The sequence below is a fragment of the Cynocephalus volans genome, chromosome 3 (genome assembly GCF_027409185.1).
Source record: "Cynocephalus volans isolate mCynVol1 chromosome 3, mCynVol1.pri, whole genome shotgun sequence".
NCBI lineage: Eukaryota > Metazoa > Chordata > Mammalia > Dermoptera > Cynocephalidae > Cynocephalus > Cynocephalus volans.
The window spans coordinates 95,619,966-95,640,546 of record NC_084462.1 but is presented as its reverse complement, the minus strand read 5'-3'; the positions used below and the strand labels follow the sequence as shown (position 1 = coordinate 95,640,546).

The following is a 20,581-nucleotide window of genomic DNA, read 5'->3' as shown; positions in this document are numbered from 1 at the left end:
CATTACTGAAACCTCCCTCCCTCCTCCCTCTCCTCCCTCCCACCCAACAATGTCCTTTCTGTTTGCTTGTCGTATCACCTTCAAGGAACTGTAGTTTGTATGTCTTCTCCACCCCGTTTTTTTTTTGTGTGTGTGAATTTATTTATTTATTTTTAGCTCCCACCAATAAGTGAGAACGTGGTATTTCTGTTTCTGTGCCTGACTTGTTACACTTAATATAATTCTCTCAAGGTCCATCCATGTTGTTGCAAATGGCAGTATTTCATTCGTTTTTATAGCTGAGTAGTATTCCATTGTGTAGATATGCCACATTTTCCATATCCACTCATCCGATGATGGACATTTGGGCTGGTTCCAACTCTTGGCTATTGTAAAGAGTGCTGCGATGAACATTGGGGAACAGGTATACCTTCGACTTGATGATTTCCATTCCTCTGGGTATATTCGCAGGAGTGGGATAGCTGGGTCATATGGTAGATCTATCTGCAATTGTTTGAGGAACCTCCATACCATTTTCCATAGAGGCTGCACCATTTTGCAGTCCCACCAACAATGTATGAGAGTTCCTTTTCCTCCGCAACCTCACCAGCATTTGTCGTTCAGAGTCTTTTGGATTTTAGCCATCCTAACTGGGGTTAGATGGTATCTCAGTGTGGTTTTGATTTGCATTTCCCGGATGCTGAGTGATGTTGAGCATTTTTTCATATGTCTGTTGGCCATTTGTATATCTTCCTTAGAGAAATGCCTATTTAGCTCATTTGTCCATTTTTTAATTGGGTTGCTTGTTTTTTTCTTGTAAAGTTGTTTGAGTTCCTTGTATATTCTGGATATTAATCCTTTGTCAGATGTGTATTTTGCAAATATTTTCTCCCACTCTGTTGGTTGTCTTTTAACTCTGTTAATTGTTTCTTTTGCTGTGCAGAAGGTCTTTAGTTTGATATAATCCCATTTGTTTATTTTTCCTTTGGTTGCCCGTGCTTTTGGGGTCATATTCATAAAGTCTGTGTCCAGTCCTATTTCCTGAAGTGTCTCTCCTATGTTTTCTTTAAGAAGTTTTATTGTTTCAGGGTGTATATTTAATTCTTTAATCCATTTTGAGTTGACTTTAGTGTATGGTATGGTGAAAGGTATGGGTCTAGTTTCATTCTCCTGCATATTGATATCCAGTTCTCCCAGCACCATTTGCTAAAGAGGCAGTCTCTTCCCCAGTGTATAGGCTTGGTGCCTTTGTCAAGATCAGATGGCGGTAGGTGTGTGGGTTGATTTCTGGATTCTCTATTCTATTCCATTGATCAGTGTGTCTGCTTTTATACCAGTACCATACTGTTTTGGTTATTATAGCTTTGTAGTATAGTTTAAAGTCAGGTAGTGTTATGCCTCCAGCTTTATTTTTTTTTGCTCAGCGTTGCTTTCGCTATGCATGGTCTTTTGTTATTCCATATACATGTCTGGGTAGTTCTTTCCATTTCTGAGAAAAATGTCATTGGGATTTTGATGGGGATTGCATTGAATTTGTATATCACTTTGGGTAGTATGGACATTTTCACTATGTTGATTCTTCCAATCCAAGAGCATGGGATATCTTTCCATCTTCTTGTATCCTCTCTTATTTCTCTCAGCAGTGGTTTGTAGTTTTCATTATAGATTTTTCAAATCCTTGGTTAACTCAGTTCCTAAGTATTTTATTTTTTTGGTGGCTATTGTAAATGGGCAGGCTTTCTTGATTTCTCTTTCTGCATGTTCACTATTGTAGAATAGAAATGCTACTGATTTTTGTGTGTTGATTTTGTATCCTGCTACTGTGCTGAAATCATTTATCACCTCCAAGAGTTTTTTTGTAGAGGCTTTAGGCTGTTCGATATATAGGATCATGTCATCTGCAAACAGGGACAGTTTGACTTCATCTTTTCCAATCTGGATGCCCTTTATTTCCTTCTCTTCTCTGATTGCTCTGGCTAGTACTTCCAACACTATGTTGAATAGGAGTGGTGAGAATGGGCATCCTTGTCTAGTTCCTGTTCTTAAAGGAAAAGCTTTCAGCTTTTCCCCATTCAGGATGATATTGGCAGTGGGTTTATCATATATGGCTTTAATTATGTTGCGATACTTTCCATCTATACCTAACTTATAGAGGGTCTTTGTCATGAATGAGTGTTGAATTTAATCAAATGCTTTTTCAGCATCTATAGAGATGATCATATGGTCCTTGTGTTTGATTTTATTAATATGGTGTATCACATTTATTGATTTGCGTATGTTGAACCAACCTTGCATCCCTGGGATGAATCCCACTTGATCGTGGTGAATAATTTTACATATGTGTTGCTGTATTCTGTTTGCTAGTATTTTAGTGAGGATTTTTGCATCTGTATTCATCAAGGATATCAGCCTGTGGTTTTCTGTTTTGGTTATATCTTTACCTGGTTTTGGTATCAGGATAATGCTTGCTTCATAGAGTGAGTTTGGGAGATTTGCATCTGCTTCAATCTTTTGGAATAGTTTGTAAAGAATCGGTGTCAATTCCTCTTTGAGTGCTTGGTAAAATTCTGCTGTGAATCCATCTGGTCCTGGGCTTTTCTTTGTTGGGAGCCTTCTGGTAACAGCTTCAATCTCCTTTATTGTTATTGGTCTGTTCAGATTTTCAACGTCTTTATGGCTCAGTTTGGGAGCTTGTGTGTGTCCAGAAATTTATCCATTTCCACCAGATTTTCAAACTTGTTGGCGTATAGTTGTTTATAGTAGTGTCGAATGATTCCTTGTATTTCAGATGAATCGGTTGTAATGTCACCTTTTTCATTTCTAATTTTTGTTATTTGAATCTTCTCTCTTCTTTTTTTTGTTAGCCATGCTAATGCTTTGTCAATTTTATTTATCTTTTCAAAAAACCAACTTTTTGATTCATTGATCTTTTGTATTGTTTTTTGGGTTTCAATTTCATTCAGTTCTGCTCTGATCTTAATGATTTCTTTTCGTCTGCTAACTTTAGGTTTGGATTGTTCCTGTTTTTCTAGTTCTTTAAGGTGAAGTGTTAGGTTGTTCACTTGCCATCTTTCCATTCTTCTGAGGTGAGCATTTAATGCAATAAATTTCCCGCTTAATACTGCTTTTGCAGTATCCCACAGGTTTTGGTATGATGTATCATTATTTTCATTAGTTTCAATAAATTTTTTGATTTCCTGCTTGATTTCTTCTTGGACCCATATGTCATTGAGTAGAATGCTGTTTAATTTCCATGTGTTTGTATAGTTTCCAGAATTTCGTTTGTTATTGATTTCTAATTTTAATCCATTGCGGTCTGAGAAAATACATGGGATAATTCCAATTTTTTTGAATTTGTTGAAACTTGATTTGTGACCTAATATGTGATCTATCCTGGAGAATGATCCATGTGCTGATGAGAAGAATGAATATTCTGAGGTTGTTGGATGGAATGTTCTGTAGATATCTGCCAAGTCCAATTGGTCTAGAGTATTGTGTAGATCTTGTGTTTCTCTGCTGATTCTTTGCCTAGATGATCTGTCCAATATTGACAGTGGGGTGTTCAGGTCCCCTGCTATTATGGTATTAGTGTCTATTTCCTTCTTTAGGTCTAATAGAGTTTGTTTTATAAATCTGGCTGCTCCAACACTGGATGCATACATATTTATGATTGTTATGTCTTCTTGATGGATCAATCCTTTTATCATTACGTAGTATCCCTCATTGTCTCTTTTTATGGTTTTTAGTTTAAAGTCTACTTTGTCAGATATAAGAATAGCTACTCCAGCTCGTTTTTCTTTTCTGTTTGCATGGTCAATCTTTTTCCATCCTTTCACTCTTAGTCTATGTGAGTCTTTATGGGTGAGGTGGGTCTCTTGAAGGCAGCATATAGTTGGGTCCTCCTTTTTAATCCAGTTAGCCAGTCTATGTCTTTTAATTGGGGAATTTAACCCTTTTACATTAAGAGTTGTTATTGAAAAGTGTTGATTTATTCCTAGCATTTCATTGATTATTGTTTGGTTGTCTTAGGTGTCTTTTGTTCCTTGCTTTCTGATTTACTGTTTGTTTTCTGTGTTTCTTGGTTCCTTAGGTTGTAGATAGCCTTTTTGTTTGTTTGTTTTCTCTTCATGGATGCCATTTTTATTATACTAGTGGGTTTAGATTTTTCTTGGGTTTTTATGGCAGTGGTAGTTATTTTTCAGGAACCAAACCCAGTACTCCCTTGAGAATTTTTGTAAGGGTGGTCGTGTGGTGGTGAACTCCTGCGGTTTTTATTTGTCTGAGAAATATACTATTGGCCCTTCGTTTCGGAAGGATAGGCTTGTAGGGTAGAGTATTCTTGGCTGACAATCTCTGTCTTTTAGTATTTTGAAAATATCATCCCATTCCTTTCTGGCTTTTAGGGTTTGTGATGAAAAGTCTGATGATAGCCTGACTGGGGCTCCCTTACAGGTGAATTGATGCTTCTCTCTTGCAGCTTTTAAGATTCTCTCTTTGTCTTTGAGTTTTGCCAGTTTGACTATAACATGTCTTGGAGAAGACCTTTTTGGGTTGAATACGTTTGGAGATCATTGAGCTTCCTGGATCTGAAGATCTGTGATATTTCCTATACCTGGGAAGTTTTCTGCCACTATTTTGTTGAATATGTTTTCAATGCAATCTCCTTTTTCCTCCCTTTCTGTAATACCCATGACTCGGATATTTGGGCACTTAAGGTTGTCTGATATCTCTCTCAGATTTTCTTCAATGCCTTTGATTTTTTTTTCTTTTTTTTTTTGTCTGCCTTTGTTATTTCAAACAGCCCATCTTCAAGTTCAGAGATTCTCTCTTCAACTTCTGCAAGCCTGCTGGTTAAACTCTCCGTTGTGATTTTTATTTCGCTGAATAACTTCTTCAGTTCGGCAAGTTCTGCTAACTTTTTTTTCAGGACATTGATTTCCTTGTACATTTCCTCTTTCAGGTCCTGTATACTTTTCCTTGTTTCATCATGATGTCTAGCTGAGTTTTCTTGTATCTCATTCAGTTTCCTTAGAATTATCATTCGAAATTCCTTGTCAGTCATTTCTAGGGCTTCTTGTTCTATAGGATCTAGAGCTTGAGAGTTATTATCCTTTGGTGGTGTACTTTCTTGATTTTTCATATTTCTGGTATCTTTTTTTTTGATGTTTATTCATTGTGGTAGGGGGTTTCACAGTCCACAGGTTTGACACTATTGACTGACTAAGATGTTGCTGTGGTTGCCAATTTGGTATGGCTACCTCAGTGACTGCTCAGTTGGCCACTAGTGCCTTGCATGTGTGGTTGCCTCGGGTCTTGGGCCTCTCCGGGGAGCCACCTCTCTGGTCAGTTTGGACCCTGCCAGGCTGCTGGATCACGGGGTGGTACCGCAGGGTGTGTGGTCTCTGCTGAGCTTCCACCTCCCATGCTGGACTTCTCCCTGTTCCGTATGCTCTGGCCTGGGCTGCTGGGATGCGCCGAGGCACCGCAGAGCATGTGGTCTCTGCAGAGCTTCCCCTTCCCATGCAGGATGTCTCCCTGCTCTGTGTGCGCCTGGCTGGGTTTGGGATGGAGCCAGGTGGCGGCGGTGAAGCCTACCTGCTTCTGTATCACACGGCGGTGGCCCCCCCACAGGGTGTGTTGACTCTATGGAGCTTCTGTCTCCCTTGCTGGACGACTCTGTGCTCTGTACGCATTGGGGCGGGCTGCTGGATCGCGCAGCAGCAGTGTGGTCCCCATGGAGTTCCTGCCTCCCCTGACGGATGTCTCCCTGCTCCAAGTGCACTAGGCCGGGCTGGGAATGGAGCCAGGTGCCTGCGGTGAAGCCTACCTGCTGGATCACGCAGTGGCGGCCCCACAGGGTGTGTGGTTTCTGTGGAACCTCTGCCTCCCTTGCCGGACGTCTCCCTACTCTGTGCGCACTGGGGTGGGCTGGGCTGGGAATGGAGCCGGGTGGCGGCAGTGAAGCCTATCTGCCGATTGTGCGACAGCAGCCCCGCAGGGCATGTGGTCTCCGTGGAGCTTCTGCCTCCCCCACTGGATGTCTCCCAGTTCCATATGCACTTGATGTTATGTTTTTATAGTTTAAATCGGTTGATTTGTGGGAGAGAGTGACGCTAGGGACCGTCTGTTGCGCCATCTTGACCGGAAGTCCTCAACCCTTAAATTCTGTCTTGGTCTTTCAGGTGAACAGCCCCCCATCCTGAAGCTATTTAGTCATCAGCATATAAAAGACACTCATCACTTTGGAGGTTCTCCTGAAGTCAAAGGGCATCGTGCCGCCGGCACCACCAGGGTGGGAATGCTGCACGCCAGACGCCTTTTTCACTTTATATATGTCCTCATGACACAGAGGTATAGTTTTTATCATATGTAGGGAGTCTCTGTATCACATGGCATTTAGTTAAAAAAAAAAAAAGGTTTGCAACATGCTCTTCTTAGCATTCTAGATTCCTTTAGCATTTCCATTTCTTTTCCTTGCTAATCATCAGTTCTGGATTTCTGTTGATGATTTCTGGGTGCCAAGGATGACAGGAGAAAATTGTGTAATTGAGCTGATTGTTCTACTATTGATATGTGCTGCTCAGTCTAATTTGGCCCTTTGTGTTTGTAGTTCATTAATTTATAGGATATTGAGATAGAGAAATGATGATATTGTTCCATTTTATTGCCTTATTCATTTGTTCAGATACATTTGAGTGTCTCCTATGTGCTGTCAATGTGCTGAGTAGAAAATTTTGAGAGAAATGGTTATAATGTCAAATATGTTAGATAGGTATAGAAAGAAAAAGACAGGAAAAATGTTCATTTGATTTGGCAATTAAAGGGTTGGCTGGTTAGCTCAGTTGGTTGGAGTGTGGCATTGATGACACCAAGGTCAAGGGTTCTTTAGGATCCCTATAGGGCAGCCATCAAAAACAAACAAAACAGCATTAAAAAGATGATTTGGAGGGGCCAGCCCGTGGCTTACTTGGGAGAGTGCGGTGCTGGTAACACCAAGGCCATGGGTTCAGATCCTATATAGGGATGGCCGGTTCGCTCACTGGCTGAGCGTGGTGCTGACAACACCAAGTCAAGGGTTAAGATCCCCTTACTGGTCATCTTTAAAAAAAAAAAAAAAAAGAATATCTGGCATTTAAGAAGTCATGGTGACCTTAACAAGAGCAGTTTCAGTAAGGGATTAAGGGTGGAATCCCCAGTACAGGTGGTGGAAGAGTAAATGGTAGGTTTAAAGGACAAGGGAGGGAGGGAAGGAGAGAGGAAGGGAGAAGTACAGACAAAGAGAATAACTTCTCTTTGAGAAGATTTGCTGAGAAGAGGAAAAAGAGATAGGATGGAAGCCAGAAAGGATTTTCTTTTTAGGATAAGACCTGACCTTGTATATGTGCCAAGGAGAAAGGTGCTAATAGATAAGGAGAGATTGAAGATTCAAGATATGGTATGGATGATAGAACAAGGTGTTGAAGGAGGTAGGAAGAGGTGGGGTCACGGTGTGGGTCAAGGGTGCTGGTGGGTGGACTGGCTTTGAACAGAAGGAGGGACATCTCATTTTCTTTTTTTTTTTAAAGATGACCGGTAAGGGGATCTTAACCCTTGACTTGGTGTTGTGAGCACCACGCTCAGCCAGTGAGCGAACCGGCCATCCGTATATGGGATCCGAACCCGGGGCCTTGGTGTTCTCAGCACCACACTCTCCCGAGTGAGCCACGGGCCGGCCCGGGACATCTCATTTTCTAGGACTGAAAGAAAAGTAGGTAAGGAAAAGTGTGGATATAGATAATTACAGTTAGGGTAGAGGGGGAGGGCACACCTGAAAACTTACATTTCTTTATAAGACTGGAAGAAAGGTTGTTGATGGAGAGTAAAGGGTGTGGGCAGGAGATGCCTCGGGACTTGAGGGGAGAAAATGAAAGAGTTGTGGAGGGGAATGGAGGAGGCAATTTATCAAGATCATGTTAAAGGACTGAGGTTTGAGACTTTATATGGCACAGGTTGAGTATCCCTTATCCCAAATGCTTGGGACAAGATGTGTTTTGGATTTTTTTTTTGGATTTTGGAGTATTTCCTTATACATGGTGAGATAGCTTGGAGATGGAACCCAAGCCTAAAAACAAAATTCATTGCATTTGCTTATCATATACATAGCCTTAAGGTAATTTTATACAATATTTTAAATAATTTTGTGCATGAAACAAAGTTTGTGTGCATTGAATCATCAGAAAGCAAAGGTGTCAGTATCTTAGCCACCCATGTGGACAATCTGTGGTTTGGCATCACTCGTTCCTGACTCTAAACTTTTTTTTTTTTTTAAAGATGACCGGAAAGGGGGTCTTAATCCTTGACTTGGTGTTGTCAGCACCACGCTCTCCCGAGTGAGCTAACCGGCCATCCCTATATAGGGGTCTGAACCTGTGGCCTTGTTGTTATCAGCACCATACTCTCCCAAGTGAGCCATGGGCTGGCCCCCTGACTCTAAATTTGTATGCTACTAATAAGCAATCATTTTCTTATACTTATTCACACAATAAGTACTTAAGAGTAAAAAATATGACATACTATTAATACAGTGAAAAAGTAATGTGTTTGGGGTGACTAAGCAACACAGGATCATCACCAGAATACCTGTAGCAGCTGTTAAACAACAGCAGCAACAAATAATAGAAGGCTTTCAGTCTCCACTAATGATGCTGTTTACACTGTATTTTATTTTTGTAGGTGAGAAGAAACATCACAAAGGGTTGAAGGGCCAGGAAGTGGGTCCTCTAGGAATGAGAAGACATTCTGCTGGGTGGTTTTTTAAAATGTTTCCTGCAGAACATCTGCCTCATTAACAATAGTTTGTTTCTTAGAAGTCTCCTTTTGATTTTAAAAACGGACACAATTTCTTGTTCTGTTATGAATGTATGCTGCTTTAGGTCTTCAGTAATCCCATCACACATTTTCACTATGTTGTCTATAGGCACTATTTCTGCAATTTTAACAATGTCATGTTCATCATTACTATTATCACAATCATGTTTATTCAGAACCATTTCAGCTATTTCACCATCAGTCAATGAATGAACAACTGGAGCCCCTTTTTTTCTTTTTTGTAAGAAAACAAAATTTGGGGCCGGCCCATGGCTCACTTGGGAGAGTGTGGTGCTGACAACACTAAGTCAAGGGTTAAGATCCCCTTACCGGTTATCTTTTGTAAAAAAAAGAAAAAAAGAAAGAAAACAAAATTTATTGCTTACAAATTTGGGGGCTGGGAAATCCAAGGTCCGGGGAACACACCTGGTGAGGGTCTTCTTTGGTGGTGGCTTTCCAGCAACACAGGGGTCTCACATTGCAGAAAATGATGGAGCAGAGAGTTACAGATTCTCAAGTACTCCCTTTTTAAAGCCCTCAGAACCACTCCCACAACCACCATAAACTATCAACTTAATCACCTCTTCAAGGCCCCAACTTTCAATAATCATAATAGGATATCCCACTCTTAATAGTTACAGTGGGGATTAGATTTCAGTGACTTTGGGGGGCCATTGAACCCACTGCATTCTGCCCCTGGCCCCTCAAAATTTATTTCCTTTTCACATACAAATACATTAGTTCATCCTCGAAGTCTTGACTTGTTTCAGCGTAAAAGTCCAAAGTCTCAAGGTCCCATCTGTGAAATCAAAACAAGTTATCTGCTTCCAAGATACAATGGTAGGACAAGCTAGGGTACATATTCTCATTCAAAAAGAGAGAAATCAGGCCAAAAGAAAGGTGTAACAGGTCCTAAACAAGTCCGAAACCCAGCAGGGCAGGCATTAAATCTCAAAGCTGGTGAGTCATGCACCTTGATTCCATCTTCAATGTCCTCTGCATGCTGGTGGGGTGGGGGGTGGGTCCCCAAGTCCTCAGGCACCTCTGCTATGGCTTTCCTGGTCTGACGCCATGCTTCAGCTCTCGCAGGCTGGCATTGCATGCTGGGGTCTCTATGGCAGTTCTGCTCCCATGGCTCCACTAGGCATAGACTTGGTGGGGTTTTGCTGGGGCAACTCCAATCCCACATTTCCTGTTGGCATTACTCTAGCAAAGGCTCTGTGCAGTGAGTCCACCCCTGTGACAGATCTCTTCCTGGCCCCCCCAGGCTTTTCCATACATCCTTTGAAATTGGGGTGGAGGCTCCCAAGCCTTCCCCTCTCTGGCATTCTTTGAGTTGCAGACCTAACACCATGTGGATGCCACCAAGGCTTCCAGCTTGCATTTTCCAGAGCTGTGGTTCCAGCCCCACCTGGGGCCAATTTAGGTATGGCTGGAGCAGCTGAAGCAGCGGGGGTGCTGGTGTGGGGAGCAGCATCCGGAGATGGCCCTGGGCAGTGAGTCTAGGCCTCTGGGCCTGTAATGGAAGAGGCAGCCTCCAAGACCTCTCTGAAATGCCTTCAAGGTCTTTTTTCTCTTTTCTTGATAATCCTTTTCTTTTGTACTAATATCCTTAGCAAACAGTTGCTGGGCTACACCATTAAATTGTTCTCCTGAAAATGCTCTCTACTTCTTTACCACATGGCCAGGCTACAAATTTTCTAAATCTTCATGCTCCGCTTCCCTTTTAAATTCTGGCTTTACTTGCTGCCGTAACTCAGTGTAGGCTGTTACAAGTAGCCTTGAAGCTTCCTGAATTCTTTGCTGCTTAGAAATTTCTTCCGCCAAATACTCTGGGTCAGTACCTTTCAGTTTCACATTCCATAAAACTTTTGAGTATGAACAGAATGCAGCCCGGTTCCTTGCAAGTTGATAACAAGGGTGATCTTTGCCTCAGTTTCCAAAAAACTCCTTCTTATTTCTATCTGAAACCTCCTCAATATGGCCTTTACTGTCCATATTTCTATCCACATTCTGCTCACCACCATTTAAACAGTCTGTAAGAAGTTCCAAACTCCCTGGTTTTCTTGTCTTCTAAACTCCCAGTAGCAGCTAAGCTTTTTCTAGCCTGCTCCTTCAAATTCTTCCAGCCTTTACTCAACACCTAGTTCCAGAGCTGCTTCCACATTTTCAAGTATTTGTTGTAAGTAACACCTCACTTCTCTGGTACCAATTTTCTGTATTAGTCCATTTCTGTTGCTTATAACAAAATACCTGGAATTGGGTAATTCGTAAGAACACAAAATTTATTGCATACAATTTCAGAGGCTGGGAAGTCCAAAGTTCAGGGAACTATCTGGTGAGGGTCTTCTTTGGTGGTTGCTTTACAGTAATGCAGGGGTCTCACATGGCAGAAAATGGCAGATCAGAGAGAGCTGAGCTTCATTATTGATGTTAAAAGCTTCTTCGATTTTCTATTTTTTCAGCTTACTGATGGACTGTGATGGTATATCTTTTGCATACGTAAAGAGATCAGACATCATTTTCTTCTCACTTGACACACAAAATTCTTCAGAATCACCACCTTGTTCATCATCATCATTGAGCATAGTTGCAAGCCAGAGGTTGTGCCAGGCATGCACAACTGTGTCTTTAGTCACTGTGTTCCAAGTGTTGGCAACAGCATATATGGGATCCTTTATGCAAAACTCCTTTTGAAAACTGTTCACACCCATGTCTCTGTTTACTGCTGCTAGCTTGCTGTTTGAGAAAGTGTTTTTATATTTACTCTTCATTGATCTAAGGATACCCTGGTCACATGGCTGAATTAATGAAGTCACATTTGGGGGAAAGTACAACAGCATAAACATTATTTTTATTTTTTTTAATAGATGACCAGTAAGGGGATCTTAACCCTTGGCTTGGTGTTGTCTGCACCATGCTCAGCCAGTGAGCTTACCGGCCATTGCTCTATAGGATTCGAACCCGTGGCCTTGGTGTTATCAGCACTGCCCTCTCCCAAGTGAGCCACGGGACCGGCCCAGCATAAGCGTTATTTTTGATGAGAATTTTAGCTGGAGGATGAGCAGAGCAGTTGTCAAGGAATAATAGAATCTTGCAGTCATCATCCAGTCCAGCTCTCCTGCAGTGAGCACGAACTGCTGGTACAAAATGTTTGTGAAAGCTATCAGAAAAGATGTCCCTGGTAATCTGTGCCTTTTTGTTAGCATAATAATGCACTGGTAAGAAATTCAGTCCTTGAAAATAGTGAGGATGCAAGCCTTTGCTTATCACATCAAGTTGACACTTAAGTGCGCCTGCTGCATTAGCACATCCCAGAACAGTTAGTTATTCTGTCCTTGGCATTCTTAATTCCTGTAGGGGCTGTCTCATCAGATGTAGTCAGTGTCTTTTTGGGGCAATAATGTCAAAACAGTGGTGTTTCATTAGCATTACAGACTTGTTCTGGTGTCGGATTTTAATCAGTAGTGACCTTGGTGAACTTGTCAGTGAATTTTTCATTTTCATGATCAGCAGATGCTTTATCATCACACATCTTTAAAAATTCAATGTTGTAGGGCCGGCCCGTGGCTCACTCGGGAGAGTGTGGTGCTGATAACACCAAGGCCACTGGTTTGGATCCCATATAGGGATGGCCGGTTAGCTCACTGGGTGAGCGTGGTGCTGACAACACCAAGTCAAGGGTTAAGATCTCCTTACCGGTTATCTTTAAAAAAAAAAAAAAATTCGGGCCGAGCCCGTGGCGCACTTGGTAGAGTGCTGCGCGGGGAGCGCGGCGACGCTCCCACCGCGGGTTCGGATCCTATATAGGACTGACCGGTGCACTCACTGGCTGAGTGCCGGTCATGAAAAAACGACAAAAAAAAAAAAAAAAAAAAATTCAATGTTGTGTCTTTTCTTAAATTTCTGCAACCAGCCTTTTTTTTTTTTTTTTTTTTTTTTTTTTTTGGTCCTTTTTCGCGACCGGCACTCAGCCAGTGAGTGCACCGGCCATTCCTATATAGGATCCGAACCCGCGGCGGGAGCGTCACCGCGCTCCCAGCGCAGCACTCTCCCGAGTGCGCCACGGGCTCGGCCCTGCAACCAGCCTTTTGAATATTCAGAGTTCCCTTCAATTTTCAGTTCATCATGATAGATCTTTGCTTGTTTCATGATCAGTATACCATTAAGTGGTATGTGTTCACTGCAATGCTATTGAATCTACTCTTTTAATGCACACTTGAGATCTTCATTTTCAGTTTTATGCAGTGTTTTTCTGTTTTAATTAACTTCTGTTCATCACTTTCAGCATATCACTTCAACAGTGTATTCTTTGTTTCTTAAGGTCATATATAGTGATCATTCCAACACCATACTTTTCCCTAAGATGTTTCACACTTATACTACTGTGGAGTTTCTGCAACAGCTTGACTTTCTGTGGTATATGTGAGCATGAATACTTCCTCTTTTTCTTATCACTGTTACCTAGGAATATCTGCAGGCCCTTTTGACATTTTCAATAATATTTTTACACCGCAGAGCAGAGAATAAGCAAGAAAACACAGTGAGTAATGCACATAGGCCTTGTTCCCATGAGGGGCATCATGTAGAACCTGCCAGTGGTATGTTCAGCCTGCCCACATGATCAGAGGGAATGTTGAAAGTTATTGATTGGGATCAACTGTGTGAACTTTGCACAAGTTATTTTGGTACTGAAACTGGTTTAAAGTTCCAGATAGCATGTGACTTGATCTCATAGAGATGGCAATTGTTTTTTATAAAGATAGTGGCAAAGGCAATAAAGGCCATATTCTGGGTGAGGGGTTTATTCAGCAGAGTTGAAGTCCCTTGTTATGTAAATGTTCCCAGGAAGAATATGGTCAAGGGCTAGTGGTGTCCAAAGACTCCCATGTTGCTTATAGAAGGGCTGTTGAGATCCAGCTTGGGGGGAATGTGGTGATAGGGATCATTTCAGAATAGAGTGATTATCAGTTTAAAATTGAATGGCTTGTGGATGTATACTAGAAGGAAACAGAAATGAATAACTGTTGTATTAGGATGTTGGATATGGGTTAGTTTTTTATTTTAAAATGTGCTAGGATTTTTGTAAAAATTAAAATTGAAAAATGTGAACCATGGATTCTGGAGAACTTCTATATGAGTTAAGACTCTTGGTTGCAAGTGACAGAAAACCCAAACTAAATTAGCTTCAAATGAGAATATTTTGCCTTATGTTATTGAAAAGTCCATGGAAAGTACTGGCTTTAAGTATGGCTTTTGTACGTTAGATGAGGTCACCGGGACCCAGTCTTTTTTCTTCTGTGAACTCACATGTGCTTCTCACATGTGTTGATTTGATCTTTAGGTGTCATGTGGTAGCAAGATGGCTGAAACAGCTCTAGTTGCTGCCCTTCTAGTTGCTGCCTAGTGCAGTAGGGAGGAGAGCTTATCATCACCCAAGAACCCAAACAAAAATCCTTAGCCTGACTGTCATTGGCCAGAATTGAACCAGGTGTCCATCTTTGATCCAGTTATAGCCAGAAGAATGTAATGCCTTGATTGACTTATGTTCTAGGTCACTTGTGGTATAAGAGGAAAAACAAATTTCCACAAATTTTTTATTGATGAAGTATTTAATAATTGAATACTTTTTAATTTTGGTAATAACATGACTTATAGATGAGACATTTGGGAGGACAACACCTTATTTAATTGAGGCTCAAAGGTAGTAGTGTTCCTTAGCATCAAACTTAGTTGCGAACATTCGTCTGTTATTGCTGATCTGTATCAGGTATTATCCATTTCATCTCTGAAAACGTCATTTTACACAGATACTGCTAAATACTGATACCACTTCACAAGCATGTTTCTAATTGAGCATGTTCATCACTTGCAAGGCATTTATAGAATTCTGTTAGATTCTTCTGATATTTGTCTTTTAACATTAAATAAAGATTTATCACTTCCAATTTAAGGCTGGGTAGAAGCTCCTCAGTTGCACAGGTAAATGGATTTTGAAATAGAGAAATTCCCTTTTCATTTGCATCAAGGCCTGAAAAATGCTGCTGGAAGTGTGTTTTGAACTTGGAAAATATCTCCACTGCAAATTTGTATAGGAATGGACATCTCTCATATTGTTTTTTCTTTTCTTTTCTTCCTTCCTTTCCCACCCCACCCCACCCCACAGCACTTGTATCCTCGTATTTTTTTTAACTCTTGATAGCACAGGAAGTGTATGCCACTTGACATCACTTGTGATTTAAGCAGTGATAGTTTTTATTGAAATGACTTTGTTGTGGTATAAGTTCTGTATATAATCATTGTTTTGCCTTTTGACTTTATGTTGAATTCATTGAGACTTGTTATCAAGTCTGTAGGAAAAGCTAATTTTCAAAGCCATTCAGTGTTCAATAGTAGTGGTTGAGGATGTTTCTTCTCGTTCAGAAAAATTTCATCTCACCCTGAGCTAAAAAAATTGCAATAAAACTTTACCTTTATTAAGCTTACTAACTGCTTAGTGGTAGGGCAAGTCAGGATATTCAGCTTTTGTTTCTGACAGAAATTCATGAAATCAAGGATGGTCAAGTACATGTAAGTTACTTGGTGCTATTGGTTGAATAACACATGATAGATTCAGATATTTTCTGCAAAATACCTTCTGATGAATAACAATAACTATAGGCTATATCTTCCATTTTCACAGACTTCACAGATTTGTCCAATTAGGCCTTTTTCCTCCCCATGTGTATTTTTACGACCATCAGTTAACACATCTTAGCAGATCTCACCTCAGTTGTACTGAATTCGTGTTTCACCAGCTGCTTTGAAATGATTCTTGCCTATTGCTGTTTCATGTAGGTTATTCATAGAGGCTAGTAACTTCAAACTTGCACTAACTCCTCAAACGAGTAATAATAACTGAGAAGTATTGGTAACATTTGTTGACTGATGACGAGCCAAGGAAAACCATTCAGTAGTTTTCCTTGATGTCACATGATTATTTTTTAACTTATAAATGAAATTGATTTTGTATTGATGTTGCTCTTAGGGTCTTCAACTCTTTGAGTGACTGTTCTTGCCAAAAAGCTAATAATCTTAAATAAGTTTATTTTCTCTGGACACATTTCTTAGGCTGCTATAGTAAAACATGATTTAATCAACTCACTATTGATAAATGGCTTTTCTTCCTTGACTAACTAACATCAGCCACTTAGAAGCCTGCTTTGGCTGCATCCTCATTTGTAGTTTTCATTTTTATGACGAAATTTAACTGTGATGAAGTACTCCATTATATATTTTCTAATTTTTCTAACTGTGTTTTCTTGTGAGTTGACAATATTGTGATGAAAGCTTAGTCTGGTAATGTTAATGTATATTGTATTCTTTTAACACAGCTATAGTGTCCTTACATAATAAACATAATGCTTTGCTGTCTAATTTTATAACAAGATAATCCATACTCCACTACATCTTAAAAGTATGATGTTTAAAGTCTACTTTTATCTTTCCTTGTTTTGATATGATGGATATGCAGTGGTAATAAAAAATAAAATGTATGGCAAATAAGGGTGATACTCAACAAGTTGTCAAGTTATAACTGTATCACTACAATTCCTAATGTACTGAACAGCAGTGTAAAACCATTAAAGTGCCATATATGGTCTCTTGTAAATATTGAAGCCTGCTATTGTAGCACACAAGCAGCCATAGAAAATACATAAATAGGGCCGACCCCGTGGCGCACTCGGGAGAGTGCGGCGCTGGGAGCGCAGCAGCGCTCTCGCCGCGGGTTCGGAGGATGCGGGTTCGGAGGGTTCGGATCCTATATAGGGATGGCCGGTGCGCTCACTAGCTGAGCACGGTGCAGCCGGTCACAAAAAAGACAAAAAAAAGAAAATACATAAATAAGAAAATAAATAAATAAATAATGTATTTATTTATGGACATAAACTTGAATTGTATATAACTTGTACATCATGAAACATTATTCTTCTTTTGATTTTTTTCAGTCATTTAAAGCCATTCTTTGCTTCTGGGCTGCACAAAAACAGGTGGAGGGCTGTAGCTAGCCTGTGGACTGTAGTAGTTTGCCAACTCCTCCCTTAACTCAAAAGAATAAATCTACTGGGAGTAAAATCATACTTGATGGGGGCAGGTTTGGGAGGAAAATAATTTTAGATGACATTTTGACTCATTTATGTTACGATTGGTATCATCTTAGAAGGGAAAAAGTAAAGAAAAAAAGAAAGTTTACATAGTTTAGTTTTTACTTATTTATTTTAGGAAAGACTTGTACAATTTTGTGGGTTTTTTTGTGTACTGCCTGAGGAGCTCTTAGACTTCTTTGTTTCTAATCTTAGATCTTTTATGTGAAAAGTATATATGAATATGAACTTCTTTCCCCATTAAGAAAAATGTGTTTATTAAGAATTTTGACCTAATAAATAATACAATCTAGAATAATTTTAAAAAGTGGAATCTATTCCTTACCTTGATTTGAAATTTTAATTTTGGCTAATTTTACATAGGATAAGGATAAACAGAAATTTATTACTTTTGTAAAAATTTTTTGTTTCCATAAGTCTTAACAAATTTGAAGTTGTAGAAAGTTTTGACACAGTGTTATGAAATTGTAAAGAGATGGAATTTATCCCGAGAGATGATTCAGGAAAAAAACTAGGTATTCTTACTATAGATATGCTATAAAATTCTTTATTAGGATTGAGTGAAAACCACATAATCCTTTGTTCCTTTGTGCATATGTATGTGCGCATGTTCTTTATCGTTAGTTTTAAATTGCATTTTTTTTTTTTTTTTTTGCAGCTGGCCAGTATGTGGCTCCCAACCCCTGACCTTGAAAAATGGATTTTTGACAAGATAGAGGTTATCATAGCTTAACTGTTGGAGGTGGATTAAATTAAATTAAACTAACAAATAAGCAACAGCTTAAAAAGATAAGAATCAGTACATAAGTGTGAGTTCATTGTTATTATGAATTTAGCTGTGTAAATGAAGTGACTTTTGGTTATTTTATTGCTTTTTTTTGTAATAAAGTTGGCATTTATATGGAATTTTCCATTTTCAGAACACTTTGTGGTGATTTAAAAAATTATTGATTTTCTCAAAAGACATTTTTTTTTTTTTTTTTTTTTCTTAAAGATGACCGGTAAGGAGATCTTAACCCTTGACTTGGTGTTGTCAGCACCACACTCAGCCAGTGAGCGAACCGGCCATCCGTATATGGGATCCGAACCTGAGGCCTTGGTGTTATCAGCACCGCACTCTCCCGAGTGAGCCACGGGCCGGCCCTCTCAAAAGACATTTTAAATTAAGTAGGAGAATGTAGGAGAATAGGGAAAACAACCTTGGTATTTAGAATGATTATAAAAAAGTTAAGTTTAGGGTTCAGAGACAATTATTATAAAATACAAATTGTCTTAAAAAATTACAAATTATTATCAGCACCGCACTCTCCCGAGTGAGCCACGGGCCAGCCCTACAAAAAAAATTACAAATTATTGAAGAATATTTATTTAATACATGTATATCATGTTATATAAAGAAAAGATGCAGTTCCTGCAGTGTAGATTAACTTAGAGGGTGAATTTTGAAGAGTATTTTTTTATTTTATTTTTTTTTGTGGCTGGCTAGTATGGGGTCTTTATTTTTAAATCCATTGCTTTAATTTTACTAAGAAAGTGCAAAATCTACTTTTTTGACATTGATCTTTTAAAGAGTTTTCTTTTGCGTAGATGTTTTAATAATACAAATGACTTGTATTTATTTATTTATTTATTTATTTATTTATTTTTCTAAAAAGATGACCGGTAAGGGGATCTTAACCCTTGACTTGGTGTTGTCAGCACCACACTCACCCAGTGAGCTAACCGGCCATCCCTATATAGGATCCAAACCCGTGGCCCTGGTGTTATCAGCACCGCACTCTCCCGAGTGAGCCACAGGCCGGCCCAACTTGTATTTATTTTTTAAGTTACAAGTAATTTATTAAGAATTAGCATGAGGTCAAGGGTTCAGATCCCTCTACCAGCCAGCCACCCACCAAAAAAAAAAAAAGAGTTAAATAATGGCTAACAGTTATTGAGTGGCTATACATGTGGCATATATTCCACTCTTTGTGCTTTACATTTATTTATATCTCATATACTGCTCTTAATAGCCCTCTGAAGTAGGTATTGTTATATTATTCCCATGTTGAAGATGAGAAACTGAAACACAAAGAAATTAAGTAATTTGCCCAAGTTACCATAATCAGGAAGTGGTAGAGTTGGGATTCAGTGTGACTCTAGAATCTTTGTTCTTTGTTCTTTTTTTTTTTTTTTTTTTTTTTTTAAGAACCTTTGTTCTTAACTACATTGTGTAACTGCTTTGGTTGTCTGCTGTTGTCCTTTCTCTAAAGCTTTAATCCGTTAAATTGTGCATTTGTAGTGAGATTTCTGAAGTGCAGACCCACTCTCAGAGGAACCATTACTCTTTAGGGCATTCGTGTTTCCTCTATTCTTGCTGAATCTTATCGGCCTACCCTTCCCTCTCTTCCGCCCTTCTTCCGGTAGTGAGACATGTTATAAGTCAAGGGTAAATAAAACTGGTAAGGTAGGGAAGCCAGGGGACATTTTAATTTTGGTTCTTGAAAGAAAAAATGATCATTATGTCAGTTACCTAGTTTATTCAGACAAGGAGCTTTTTCTTTCTGCATGCTAATAAGATCTTACTGGTGTTAGACAAAGAAAAATTAGTTTAAAAAGATTTTTGTATGTATAATAACTAAAAAGAAGTAAATTAAAGAGAAATACCTAAATATCAAAGGCATTTCAAAATGACTAAAAAGCAGAAACAAAAATCAAGCCCTAAATCATCTGCACTTTATAAACTTCGACCATTTTCCCTATGTTTTTAGAAATAAACATTTTAGAGAATTAGTGTCATGTATTGGTGTCATTCCAGGTTACTTGAAAATTTTTTCAGTAAACTGTGTGTTTACAGTGGTTAGCAATGTATTTTTCACTGTGAGTCACAGTCAGAAAAGTTTGAAAATACTTATATACATATAATACCAATTAAAATATTTTTTTCCTGAGTTCCATGCCTCTTTTCCATGTACACATTAGTTCTTCAGTATTGTTGATACCATTGGATAAGCTTCAAGTTTTTTAAAATATGTTTATGTTCTTCAGAGTTACTTTCTAGCTAGGTTCTCTTTTCTGATTCAGCTTCTGTGGTTCTTAACCTTTTATGGGGTCATATACCCCTTTGAAAATTTGATAAAATTTATGGACTCTCTCTTGAAAATGGCATATATGTACATTATACAAACTTCTGCTTATAGTTTTAAGAGTTTCATAGGACATCCTCCCCCAAGCTCATTCTTGGATTCCAGGACAGAGCCCCCACCTCTATATGCTCTACCTGAACAATTTCATTCACTTTAACGGTTCTGAATACATTGATGATTTCCCAGTGTATTTCTTCAGTATATTTCTCTTTCCTGAGCACTAGACTCTGATACTTATTTATATCCTGGCCATACATACCTGTCCTATTGTACTACTCTACCTTGTGTTTCAGACTTATGAAACTATGTGTAGTTCCTGGAACAGTTTTTTGTTCTTAAGGTCTTGACTCCTTGATTGTTAGGCCCTGCTGACTGTTTTCTTATTCTTTGAGACATTCCTCCTCTTTAGCTGCAGTGATGCTACTCTTACCTATTTTTCTCTTATCTCTGTGACTACATCTTCTCTTCCTCCTTCCTAGATTCTTC

General features: G+C 39.2%; 1 protein-coding gene across 4 annotated transcripts in view; it reads left to right on the top strand.

The window, feature by feature from the left end:
• The window catches only part of MGA (MAX dimerization protein MGA), a 143,723-nt gene that overhangs the window by 36,846 nt on the left and 86,296 nt on the right, over positions 1-20,581 (top strand). The window contains exon 1 of one of the 4 annotated variants that reach the window (XM_063088806.1): positions 17,717-17,779. The exons of the other annotated variants lie outside the window; for them this stretch is intronic. The gene's annotated coding sequence lies outside the window, so the exon portion shown is untranslated. Of the gene's footprint in view, positions 1-17,716; positions 17,780-20,581 lie in introns of those variants that run through there. 4 annotated transcript variants of the gene reach the window in all.